The sequence below is a fragment of the Canis lupus genome, chromosome 20, assembly GCF_011100685.1.
Source record: "Canis lupus familiaris isolate Mischka breed German Shepherd chromosome 20, alternate assembly UU_Cfam_GSD_1.0, whole genome shotgun sequence".
Classification (NCBI taxonomy): Eukaryota; Metazoa; Chordata; class Mammalia; order Carnivora; family Canidae; genus Canis; species Canis lupus.
The window spans coordinates 30,013,686-30,027,296 of record NC_049241.1 but is presented as its reverse complement, the minus strand read 5'-3'; the positions used below and the strand labels follow the sequence as shown (position 1 = coordinate 30,027,296).

The 13,611-nt window shown below is 39.3% G+C and overlaps 1 protein-coding gene and 1 long non-coding RNA gene across 2 annotated transcripts in view; both read right to left on the bottom strand.

Annotated features, from left to right (window-relative positions):
- Window positions 1–13,611, bottom strand: part of FHIT (fragile histidine triad diadenosine triphosphatase) — a 1,445,250-nt gene that overhangs the window by 1,331,485 nt on the left and 100,154 nt on the right. The window lies entirely within an intron of this gene.
- Window positions 1,278–11,747, bottom strand: LOC119877318. The gene is made up of 2 exons (XR_005374849.1): window positions 10,853–11,747; window positions 1,278–3,612 (listed from the first exon to the last, which is right to left on the bottom strand). It is a non-coding gene; the product is annotated as an uncharacterized LOC119877318 (long non-coding RNA).

Genomic DNA, 13,611 nt, shown 5'->3' with positions numbered 1-13,611 from the left:
AATGACTCCTAGGTCTGCGGTATGTGTAAGCAGATGGATGGAGGTGCCATTTATTCATCTAGGAATTCATTCTTCAAAATACTTTGAGACAGCTGCTAGTAGATGAAGGCATAACCATCTGTGAATGCACTGTGGCTTGTGGGAAAGAATAGAGCCTGGGAAGAAGAGGGCCTGGGAACACTAAGTAAAGAGAAAGAAAATTCATTGTTAATATGAGAAATGCATGAATGGAGCAATCACAGAATTCTACAACCCAAGAGCCAGGCATTTTCCTCCAGAACCAAGAATACTTCCAAAACAGCCAAATGACCCTGTACATCAAACCAATTTACAGACACTTTAGAATTCTATCAGCTGCACAAAATCAGTTGTGTAATATTGTTAACTCCCTTCTCCCAAACCCCACCTAAAAATGCTAACACAATTAAAGGGGATGATTAAAAGCAATCCTGGAATTTCCTCACAGAAACATTTACAACATGAAAAAGGCCCATTAATTTTTCTAGTGTTCCTCAAACATTTTGGAAGTCTCCGAAATATCAAAAGAGAATGGCCCTAGGGTCCTGGCAGGGTGCAATCTTAAGCTGACCTCTGCAAATGAAAACAATTTATGAAGCCTACTCTAGTACTTTCAAAATGCATGCAAGTTTTGCATGCGACTGCATAATATAATTGGGTTGCTTTTAATACATATATGCACTTTTAATTCCCCAACTATTGAATCAAAAGTGATGTGCTATGAATGTGCCTCAATTAGCCCATGACTTTGGGGATGCCCTTGTCCAGAGCTTTCCACGCAGTGTGGAACTCATTATCTAAGTTGAGAACCATGAAATTAATCTGAAATGGACTAGGGAGGTTTTTCCTTGGAGCAGGGACTAGAGTCATGACCTCTGGAAGTCACTCTTCATTCCTCCAAATCTTTTAATATATATTAATAATAATATTAATATTAAAAATCACACTGAGTGGTTTTTAAATTCATTTTGCAGGACAAGTAGATACTACGGTACATGGTAGGGACATAGGTACTATGGGGAGGAGGATACTGAGACACTCAGAGAGGTGAAGTACATTTCCAAAAGGTCAATAGCCCACGACTGCTGGAACCCTAATCTGAGCCTAGATAGCCCCTGTTCATGAAAACTACTAATACTTCCTCTACTGTACCTTAGCAGCACACTCCTATTGCTATTCTCACTGATGGCTCATATTTGATGGTAATCAAGAATAAAAACTAAATGGCATGCTTCAAAAGTAAGAAAAAAAGCTTTATCTTCCCAAAACATAATTTTATTTAACTGAAAAAATATCAGTGTGCAAATTGGACATTTTTGGTACATAAAGTCAAGTGTTACTAATTAAGTAAATGAGTGATGAATCATGGTATCAACACTAGTCATTAAACAAAATTGCATTTAAATTAGATTTACCAGATAGTTTACAGTACAAAAAATATAATGAGCCAACTTTAAAGAAAGCTTCCAATCATTTTACTCTTAACAATGGGTTCTCTTGTACTATTTTAAAAGATGAATACAAACAGAAAATGGGGGAGTAAAGTTTGTGATGCTTTCTGCCCCCCTCAACATTTCTACAGAGTAGCAACATCTTTTAAGCAACATGACACATGATTTAATTCACCCAAGAGAGATCACTTTGCTTGAGGGGCGGGTGCCTTCTGTTTAAATTCAGTTTACTCAATCAAATGTACCACAGAATGGAAAATGGGGTAGATTCATTCCTGTCCTGAAATTCTTCCTATATTAACTAAAATCACCTGACTTTTGTAGCAAATGAGCCATGAGATACAATGCCAGAAATTGATTTAGAAGAGTGAGTACATAGTCTGAAAAAGAGTGTCTGTATATTTTGTAATATAAAAAGTCCCTGGACAGCTCTGGATGTCACAGGGAGATATAAGAGGGCATAAGGATGTAAATGTGGACATATAAAACCATACAAAAAGACTGAATACATTGTCACTAAAATAGACATTTATTCTTCTACAGACATACACACTGACATAGTTTTATCTGATGGGAGGTTATGAGGTTGTGATCTCGATGAAATGTCATCTCCTGTGAGCTTATTATGTCCTTGACCTAGCTGGGTAGGCCCTCACTCTCCAGTACAGCTCCCTATGACTGCCTGCCTAGCACTTTTCAAAATCTCTAATCACTTCCCCTTCGTTCTCCCACTAATTGTGTAGCACTCCTTTGTCTATCAGGTTCTTTGCAGGATCACCAGTGCCTAACTTGGTGCCTGGCAGCAGTTAGGAGATTCTAAAATATATTTGCTGAAAGAATGAACAAAGCTGTGAAGGGCCAACAGGATACAGCACTCCTTTGAGTTCATTTTTACAAATCAGATTTGATTTCATTTCCTTAAATACTTTTATTTACTGGCATTTTCTGAAATTACTCTGGGTTCTCATTAGTCAGGAGAAACTGATTCTATCTTCAGAGAGGAAGAGGAAAAAACTTTTAGGCACTTGTTCCAAAGGTCTTTCCAAATGATGTTGTAGTATAATTTGGCTTGAAAGCAAGGTCCAACATTTTATTACCTCCAAATTTATTCAGAAAAGCTGAAGGCCCGTGATAAGGCTCATTAAGTCGCTGAAAGACCTATCTTCACATGCCTTTCACACAAAAGGTCTCAACTTAATGCTAGGTAATTACCGTTCATTTTCCCCTGGTTATTTCTATTTCCTGAAGATTCCCAGGGAAGTTGGCCTCACTGGACACTCCCAGTCTGAGATGTGAGAACCGTAAGAAAGACCCATGCTTACTGGAGGATGTTTTTCGAGCTGCAACTAAGGAAAGACGATTCTGACTCTAGGGCTTAGAATTTAAACTTAGATCATCTACTAGTCACCCTCTTTCCAGAATCAAAGTCAAGAGAGATAAGTTCATGGCAGCTGTTTACATGTGAAATAGATCACTTTTCACCGCACCTGTTCCAAGCCTAGATGACTTTGGCTCAACCCTCAACTACATCACTTTCCAGTTGGTGACTCTGGGTCAGTGACTGATATTCACTGCATGTCCATTTCCTCATTCATAAAACAGGGCTCATGGCACTTACTATAGGATCGTTAGAATTAAACGTAAAGCACAGGGAATTATATCTGGTACATGTTAACTGTTCAATAATGTTATTTACTTATTAATATTAATTAGTGTCATCACCACCATCATCTCTGATATCCCATTTACAAGCAGGAAGTATCCCTGTTATTTATGATAAATTTGATCCTAGTCCCAACGGATCCATCAATGCTACTAGAAGAAAATTTCACTAACTGTAAAACAGCACAACAGAGGGTAAAGGCTGACCAGGGAAAACCCCTGCTGGGTATCTTCATTTCCGTTCGCAGAGCAGAGTGGTATGTAGCCCCCTCAGGACTTACGGAAGTCACCAGCCCCAAATCTACACCTATTTTTATTTTCAATCAGCTGAGGACTACAATTCATCTGTCTCCACTGCATTGGTCCTGCCAGCAGCCTTCTCTCCCAATGGGCTCTCCTCACTCCAGCGGTGTCCATGGATGATGAGCCACGTCACTCATAACTAGCTTCTTACGGACCATATCCAAGGCCCAGTAGACTTCTGGGAAGAGCAATAAGTAGATATCAAGTGAGCTTTCAGTAAATGTTGGTTATTGTGATTGTTGTTCTTGCCAAGAAAGGCAACCCATTTCCCAAAATACTTTTACTCCTGCCTATAGCTCCACAAAGATTTTCTGATTAGATTTGGTGCTTTGGTCCTTTTTTACTTGAGGTACAACGGTGACAAATAGACTGGATTCAGGGAACCTTGGACTTGAATCCCTACTCAGCCTCCTTTTTTCACTGGTTATTCTACTTATGTATAAAGCTGAAGAAAGAAGCTCATGGGTTCTCTGTGTTAGACAAATGAAAATCAGTGGAAACAATAAAATAATCTTCTACTTAGAGGAGAAAACAAGTCTCTCCATTTGTTTTCCAAAATCTCCAGGCTACTGAATTTGTCCTGGCCTCCGCTCCTCCCGTCTTCAAACCTCTGCACCTCTTTCCCCTGCTCCTTGATGCTTTGGGCTATGAGAACACGAACAGCTCTCTGGCACAAACATCTTCAGAGTTCTGCCACAAACACAGATTCCTGCAAAAACCACACGTAAACTGACCGGTGAGGAGAAGCTAAGCAAAATTGATTTCGTATATGGCCCCTAAGCTACAAGAGATAAGTATAGCAACTAAGAACATGAGCCCTAAACTCAGGTGACCTAGGTTCAAATCTTGGCTCTGCCACCCAGGGCATGTCCCTTAATACTCAAAGACTTAGTTCATTATCTAGAAAGAAGGCTGATAATAATATCAACTTCAAGGGACTGCTTTAATGATTAAATGAGATTATTGTGTGTCACTCTGTAAAACTCTTTGTATGGTGTCATGTATGTAGGTGATATTCAATAAACATTATTATGTTTAGATGTGTCCTGAGCATGTGGATTCCAAAAGTCTGTTTATATTAGAGGGTCATTATGGAAAGGCATTGTAGACTAAGTCCTCCAGTGGAGCAACCATTACCATATTTGAACCCAGAGCTTTAACCTCAAAGGGCTACAGAGATGTGGTCATTCAATAGCAAATCAAGACTCAAGTTGGAGCCAATCTGCTAAAACATCAAGAGACCTTTCACATTTTCAGAGATGTTTCCAGAAATCACCAGCCACTACGTCCTCGGGATTCATTCTCCAAAAGTGGCAGTTTTTAAAGAATTTTTAAAATCATAAGATGTTAACATGAAACTTGCTAAGAAGATAACCAGAATGTATTGGAAGAAGCAGGAACAGATGGTTGGCATGGAGTAGGGTCTTCTTGACCTAACTCTTTCTATCCTATCCTGTACGCTATGCTTTTTTCCCTAATGTAGAATGTGGATACTCTTAAGTCTAGAGAAAGAAAAAATGTGTGAATCACATAGTATCAATAGGATCTAGTTTCTTCCTAAGCCACCAGACCATTCTTGCCAGGTTAACAATTCAGAGAGTGGAAAACTACAGGAACTGAAAGTTAGCACGGCAAGGTTTAAGAGAGAGCATCACACCACTGAAAAAGAGAGATAAGTTGTATTTTCTCCTACACAACAGGTAACACAGTACACAGACATATCAAGTCTGCACTGGAGATGGTTACTGGAATATGTTTTAGGATCAGAATTTTACACTTGAAAACCCTATGTCTTAGGATCCTATATTTTGGATCCTATGTTTTAGGGTCAGAATTTTACATTTAAAAATCTACTGGCACAGCACTGGCCTATAGATCTGAATGGGTTCAGCATCTAGAAGAGGCCAAAATTCCCTGTGGTCCAGGACTTTCCATCACACAGACCAGGTAGAGGCTTTCTTTGAATGCTCCATCTCTCTTCAACCTCCACCCTCCCTATTTAACAGGGAGCAGTTAGTACACATACACGGTAGTGCGGTGTAAATGTTTAATAGCTAGCTGGGGGGTAAAGGAGATGATCTTATTGTAGTGTTTGCCACTATGGCAACACTTCCACCATAGCTTGTTTCAAACTAACACTGATAGCACTGAACAAGGAGTTGAGAAGAGATGCAGTATAATCTGCTCTCACAAATAGGTACAAGTTGACTCCAGCAATGCCTAAACTGTGTTTTAAGGGGATGAAAACCTCACTGACAAATATTTTTTTCAGATCCATGTGGTTGATGTAAAAGCAGTTTTCATATGGCTAATTGTGAGAGTTCAAGTATCACTTCCTTGAAGTACTAGAAACAAATATCATTCCTAATCCACTTTCTATCTGAATGAAATGCTAACTCTTATCATCCATCTGTGCAGTTCCTCTTGTAGTAAATGTAGTTTTTTTAAACTTTCTTTTCTCTTTTCAGTTCTACATCTGCTAGTGTTTTCCATTTGCCAGCTCCCAACATGTCCCCAATTACTTCTTTTTTATTTTATAGCCGACATGCTGATGTTTCATCAGTTACGACTGCTGAGTTCCACTGAGCATTAACAGTCTGCAGTGCCTCCAGGAGGGTACATAATTCACTAAGTACACCAAACCATTTTTTCTCCAAAGAATATTGTTTAATATAAATACATAAATACAGTGTGAGGTTAACGTAGTACAGAAGAAAGGTTTTTCCCTTGGAATCATCAAAAAAAAGTGAAAAAAACAAAACAAAAACCACGATTCGTGAAAGGCTAGTTTATACACAGGAACAAGAAATCACTTGCATTTAAGAAGTATGATTTCAATTGCCTTTTTTATCCTAACTGAACAAAAGGCAAAAAATTAATATAATTGAATACATGAACAAGTTGGTATTTTAACCTATTCAGTCAAAATATTTTTACTGCATGGAAAGGAAGCTAAAGTTCATAAGGCATATGAAAACTTGAAAACAGGATACAATAGATCTCCAAAATTATTGCTAAAATGATTTGGCTAACAAAAGCAAAGTAAAAGGAAGAATCAAGAAAAAAAATTGTGTTTGTTTTCAATTCTATTTTTTCTTATAAATATATAATCATACTCTATAAAAATTCCTGAATAACCTAAATGGACGAACAACAAATTTCCAAGCAGGTAGGAGGAACTCAGAAGTAAATGCCCTTAAAACACCAAAATTCAAACCACTCAAATCTAGTGGTGACTTAAAAGTGGGTACTGTTTCCCAAACTTTTATCAGATCAGTTTTTTTTTTATCAGTTGTATAAAAATCGGCAAATAACTATATTTTCGTCAAGATGTGAAAAATGAAACAATGAGGTTTAAACTGTTTAAAACAATGTAGTCACATGTTCCACTGTAGCCCAGAGTTCTATGTGAGGAGGGAGGATGATAGAACAATCATGATTTTCTGCTGTGTGTGGTGGGGAAATGGGAAAATGGATGGGAGGAAGGATAATCTTCGAGGGACATTTTTTTAAAACAACAGCAATATTTGATATTTATGCAATATCATTCAATGGGGTAAATCCCTAACATATGTGATCTTCTCAAGTCCCCGCAACCCTATGAAGTATTACTGATCCCATTTTACAGATGAAGTAACTAGACAGAGAGTCCCCACCCCAAGCAAGAATTCCATGACCAAGATCCAAGCTCAGCCATGTCTCACCTCTGGTAGGGGTAGACCTGGGGGCAGGGCACACAGGCTTGGAGGCACCAGCCACTGACTTTCATATTGCAACCTCTAATTTTCAATCACAGTCTTAGCAAACACCACCTCATTACCTCTAAAAATCTTAAAATAAAAAAATAAAAAAATAAAAGATGCTACTCCCGCAGGATAGGCTCTAAGGCCAAACTGCTGCTCCCCCACTTTTACTTCACACCAGCTATTCATCTGCTGCAACGCCACAGTGAGTAAGTGGCAGAGTTAAAATTCAGATCCAATTATGTCTGACTCCAGAGGAGCAAAAATTTTAACATTCTAGGCCAACTGTATTTTGCTTCCGACAAGAGAAACAATAGTAGTGATTATATCAAGCTCTCAAATCTATGTATGTACTCAGAAAAAAATAAAAATAAAAATAAGTCATTATCTCCAGTTCCTCCTATGCCTACCCTGTGGTTTTCAGCAACTATAACTATCTGCAGAATTCCTTGCAGATGGCCTTTTCTCCAAGATCAGAAGTCTTCCTGGCTCTTGCCTCAGAATAAGTTTCCCCATTTTGGGTAGAGACATGCCAGACTCATCCTCTAACCCAGTTATTCTCAAAGTGCGGCCTCCAGAATAGCAGCATCAGCATCACTGGGGAATTTGTCAGAAATGCAAATGCTCAGGCCCTACCCCATACCTACTGAATCAGAAATTCTGGGGATGAGGCCAGACCTGTATTGTAACAAACCTACCAGGTCATTCTGATACCAATCAAGTTTGAAAACCACAGTGGCTTGAGAAATCTGTGTAAAAGTTTCCCTGGACCTGTGGGAGTAGCAGCCTAGCAGTCCTGCCTTCATCCCTTGTTCATAGCTAAGCTTACAAAGCAGGGATAGACAAGTGTTCTGCAGGGAGGCCTTCCGCTCTCAATCCCAGACTAAATCAGGCACCCGTTCTCTGCGCTCCCATCACAAGTGTAGCACTGCATAATTAGACATTCATTCATGTTGAATGTCACCCCCTCCCCCCCAACCAAACAGTGAGCTCCAGAAGGCCTATTGTAACTCCAGGGCACAGCCTAGGGTTTGGCATATAGTAAACCTTCAATAAGTATTTTATGAATCAGTAAATCTTTAAAGTTCATAATGCTCAAAAAGCTTCTACGACATATATAAGTCCCACAGCTACATTTTCACACATTGTTCAGTCAAATATTTATCAAGCATCTCATTTGGTCAGATACCATTCTAGGCGCTAGGATCCAGCAGTGAATGAGACAGAAAACCAAAACCAAAACAAAAAACTTATCTTCCTGCCTTCTGGGTCTTATTTCTAGTTGGTAGAGGCAGAAAATAAAAAAAATAAACAAACTGGTAAAACCCAGTGCCATGTTAGATGGTGATCAATGCTATAGGAAGGGAGCCAGGGAGTCCCGGGGTGGGTAGGGAGGGAGGCTGCAGCTTGAATGGGATGGCCAGAGTAGATCCTGGAAGAGTCTTTAAGTAAAGATCTCAAGAAAGTGAAGAAATAAGCTCTATCCTACAAGTACCTCAGAACACACATAATGAGCTGAAGGAACACGGGGACAAAGTACCCCCTCAAGAGGCTGGAAGAACAGCAGAGAGCATGGAATGGAGTGACCAAGGAGAAAATAGGAGATGAGGCCAGAGAACCACAATGGGGTGGAGGCAGGCAGATGATGTAGGACCTTGCAGGCCACTATTATGACTGTGGTCTCTTCTCTGAGGGGAATGAGAAGTTTGTGAGCAGAGGAGTGATCTTGTCCCCTGTGTAATAACAGAATCCATTTGGCCTCTGTGTTGAGAGCCAACTGAAAGAAGTGAGGAAAGAAGCAAGAGAAGACCAGTGAGGGGACTGCCACCATAATCCAAACAAGAGGTGCTGGCAGCTTGGCCCCAGGTCATAGCACTGGAATGCAAGGAGCAGGTGGATGCTGGGTTAAAGCCCGGACACTCCCATGGCTGCCAATAGTTTTTTCTGCCACTTAACTGTTCCACATGATACAATCAAACTCTCAGGAAAAAAATGTATTATATAAGAGACTTGTATAGATGAGATGAGCATCTTGAATTCTTAAATAGCAAAGAAAATATAAAGTTAGCAAGTGGAATGCCAGGAAGACATACCTGGAATAATCACATGCAAGGGATTGGTAACCTAAAAGGGTGAGGAGAGAATAGAGCCCCCTGACAGTTGTACCTCTCACAATTAAATATTAAGCTTTCTTAAGGATACCTCTTTATATTTACCACCTTGCTCTACACATAGAAGATACTCTTAATGCCCATAGGTTGTTGATTTTTTTTTTTAATTTTTTTTTAAATTTATTTATGATAGTCACACAGAGAGAGAGAGAGGCAGAGACACAGGCAGAGGGAGAAGCAGGCTCCATGCACCGGGAGCCTGACATGGGATTCGATCCTGGGTCTCCAGGATCGCGCCCCTGGCCAAAGGCAGGCGCTAAACCGCTGCGCCACCCAGGGTTCCCAGGTTGTTGATTTTAAAAGAGGTTTTGGTAACAAGAAATATAAAAAACGGATTAAAAGTACAACATAAAGACTGTATGACCACATACTATACTTTAAGTTCACTTATTCAGGTATTTTCCTTTTCTTTTTCTTGTTTTAAAGATTTTATTGGGCAGCCCGGGTGGCTCAGTGGTTTAGCGCCAACTTCGGCCCAGGGCGTGATCCTGGAGACCAGGGATTGAGTTCCATGTCAGGCTTCCTGCGTGGAGCCTGCTTCTCCCTCTGCCTCTCTCTTTCTCTCTCTGTCTCTCTCTCATAAATGAATGAATGAATGAATGAATAAATAAATAAAATCTTTAAAAAAAAATTCCTCTCCCTCCCTCTCCATCCCCCTTGTCCTCTTCCCCTGTGCAACCCCTAACCCTGGTCCCTTGCACATGTTCTCTCTCTCTTAAATAAATGAATAAAATCTAAAAAAAAATTTTTTTAAAGATTTTATTCATTCATTTGGCAGAGAGAGAGAGAGAGAGAAAGAGTACAAGCAGGGGGAATAGCAGAGGGAGATGGAGAAGCAGGCTCCCCACTGAGCAGAGAGCTCAACTCAGGGCTCCATCCCAGAACCGGAAGATCATGACCTGAGCTGAAGGCAGATGCTTAACCAACTAAGCCACCCAGGTGCCCCCATTCAGGTATTTTCTGAACACTTCTTAGGGAGAAGGTGCTAAACCAGAAGTTACAGATTCACAAAGGTTCATACTGTTAATTTTTTAAACCTGAAGAGTAACCAAAAAATTTTAATGCAAGGACATCATGAACAAAATAGGTCATAATTAGAAAAGAAAAATGAATAAATGCCACTGACAAATAAAGACCATGTAAGACCTATTCGTTTAATATAAGATTCACAGAGGACAGTGGAAAGCCAGGGAATAAATGGAAAACCTACAATTTTGAAGTGAAATAGTCATGGTTCTCATTCTAGTTCTGCCAATTACTTGCTGGGTGACTGAGCACATTACTTCACATTCTTGATCCTCTATTTCTCCAATTATAATAAGAGATAAAAGTAAATATTTCTTAAACTTGTCAGGAGGATTAAATCCCATAATTCTAGGCAGAGAGTAGGTAGGCAATACAGGTTAGCATTCTTCCCAAATTTCTTCTTAGTATAACCTGCAATGACTTAAAAGTGGGAATATCCCCAGAACTGAAATATGCTTTCCATGATTTCATGACTTACATGTGCCTTGTGAGTCTGTCCCATTCACATAGGTCATAGGCGGGCCTGTCCTCATCAGGTGCTCTCTTCGTGTGCCAAACATGATAATTCCCAAAACAACAGCAGCTGTCACTTGAGGCTTCTTTAGTTTGTTGATTTCAAACCCCTGCACTACTGGGATTTCGACTGATGTTTTAAGTTTGAACAGAATAATAAACTCTGCAGGCTCTCAAAAGAGAAACACTTATCTTGTGAAAAAAAAAAAAAACTAGTTGGGTTTTTCTTGTTTGTTTGTTTAATTGTCGGGTATTTATTCTGAGGGATTCAAGGCTATCTCCTACCTGTTTTTTCTTCTTCTCCAATGCTCAACTTGAACATCAATCAAAAGGTTTGCCAGCATTTACAAGTACAGGCTCTAAACACGCTTTCTACATGAAATCTGTTCCTACCTAGGAAGAGTGCTGTGCTCCAAAAACTGTGACTTACAGAAATTCAAAGGTGCAAATGCCAGGTCTAGTGAGCCATTGCTGAATTATATATGTCGCATCATACAAGCTGATCTGTGATTCCCTCAAAGCTTCACAGCCCTTGATAATTGTGAATAAATAACATCCTTAAATCCAAAAAGACTAGAACATCCTATACTCAGAGTATGGATCTTGGAAAGCATCTGCCTACTTTGTATTTCCTAGAAATGTTCTTTGTGTTCATCTACAACGTGGGGGTTCCAATCTAAAACACAGAAAGGCAAACGTTCAAGCCACATGGTCCCTGAGTATGACACTGCCAATATTGAAATCATTGTATTTGTTCACATTGAGAAGATTAGAAGGTGACTTGGGGCATCTAAACAGAAACATGGGGGGATCCCTGGGTGGCGCAGCGGTTTGGCGCCTGCCTTTGGCCCAGGGCGCGATCCTGGAGACCCGGGATCGAATCCCACATCGGGCTCCCGGTGCATGGAGCCTGCTTCTCCCTCTGCCTGTGTCTCTGCCTCTCTCTCTCTCACTGTGTGCCTATCATAAATAAATAAATAAATAAATTTTAAAAAAAATAAAAAAATAAACAGAAACATGTTCTTTTCCAGCCTGGTCTTTGTTCTGGATCTGTGGAACCTGAAATAATGGGAATGTGTGAAAGCACATGCAACTGCTTGGTGACAGATTGCATGGAGATGAAGGACCTCAAATATATGAAGATTTCAGAGCACGTTTTAGCTCAGGAGTGAATGAGCCGGACTCCTCCAAGGAACTAGTTCCACTCTGGAGATGAAGCTCAAGGGGAAAGCTAAATTCACTTTTTTACACCACAGGGATCAATTTAGTTAATAACCATTCTGCTGGGTTTGTGAACACCTGGACAAAAAAAAAAAAAAAAATCCAAAAACAAAATCTTTGAAGCTTAGGGAACCTGCATAGAATCAGGAGGGAAAAAGACTTGAACTTTGGATATCACAGCTACTGCATGCCATCTCCCTCCATTCATCAAGATGCTGCAAAAGTAATTAGGGTAATAAATATGAAAAATGTTATACTTTTTAGGACACTAGTGTTTTAGATGTTCAGTAAATGATATCTTGCTTCTGAATTTCCTTAGCAGCCTCACATTCTTAATCATGCACTTATGTATTTAATCATCCAGAAAAATCTTATATCTTTTCTTTTCCTGATTGCACGGTAATGCTTGCCTATTATAAAATATTCAAATGAAATAATATTACATAAAGAATAGAGTTTCTGGAAATCCCAGAAACATGTATATTTGTTAATCATTACATTCTAGGCTCCATATTGTTGGTGCATTGGAGTTGTCAAACCTCATCAGACAACTCCTCCTGTCTTAAAAGAAGAAATAAAAAAAGTCTAGTAAAAGAGATGGTAACTATAAAACATAACCAAAATATGAAGTAATGCAAGCCATAAGAAAGAAACAAGGAAATGCTACAGAAGTCAGAGAAGGAAGAAATTACTGCTAGCAAAGTATGGCCAAGGAAAGCTTCCTCTTCCTTTGCAGATAATGATCTCTGGTTTCCACCATTCCCTGTAACTCCATGTGTCACATTACTCAGGAGTCCTGCTACTCTGCACTAGACTTCCTAAACTAACATCTAAGAGCTTTCATCTAAAATTCTGAATTCCACTTTCTGACCACTTCCCCAAAGATTCAGCAATTCTGAATTCACAGCATACCACCAAATAAGGCAAACATGAAGGAAAGAAATCACTTGATCATTTACCACTTCTCATTATCATTGTTCACAGGAATCAGGGAACATAAAAACAGTAAGACTAGAAAAGGAGAAATGTCAAGGTGTCAAGTTTCCTCACACCCCTTTCCAAAAAAAAAAAAAAAAAAAAGACAAAATAAAGAAGGCCTAAGTTAGGAAGATGGGTAAGAGATAGAAACATGGGAGCACTCCACACACATTTCACACTTGATACACAAGAGCTAGGTAGAGCTGGAAAGATGCAGGATAAAAGCAAGCTTGAAATACATAAACACTGTGGTGATGGAAAAAATCCAAATTTATGATTAGATCTAGGGAGGGAGATAGCAGAGTATGAAGAAAAGAATCAGGAGACCAAAAGTCACAGAAAGCTCTGTCTCTAATAAGCTGGGATATCGAGAATGAAATCCTTAACCTGGACATGATGATTCTCATCATTAAAATTAGTGATGCTAGAAAAATAATAATAATAAATAAAATAAAATTAGTTATGCTGATGCTGTATGTATTCAAATGAGATAGTATATTTGAAAGCATTTTACAAAAAATCATA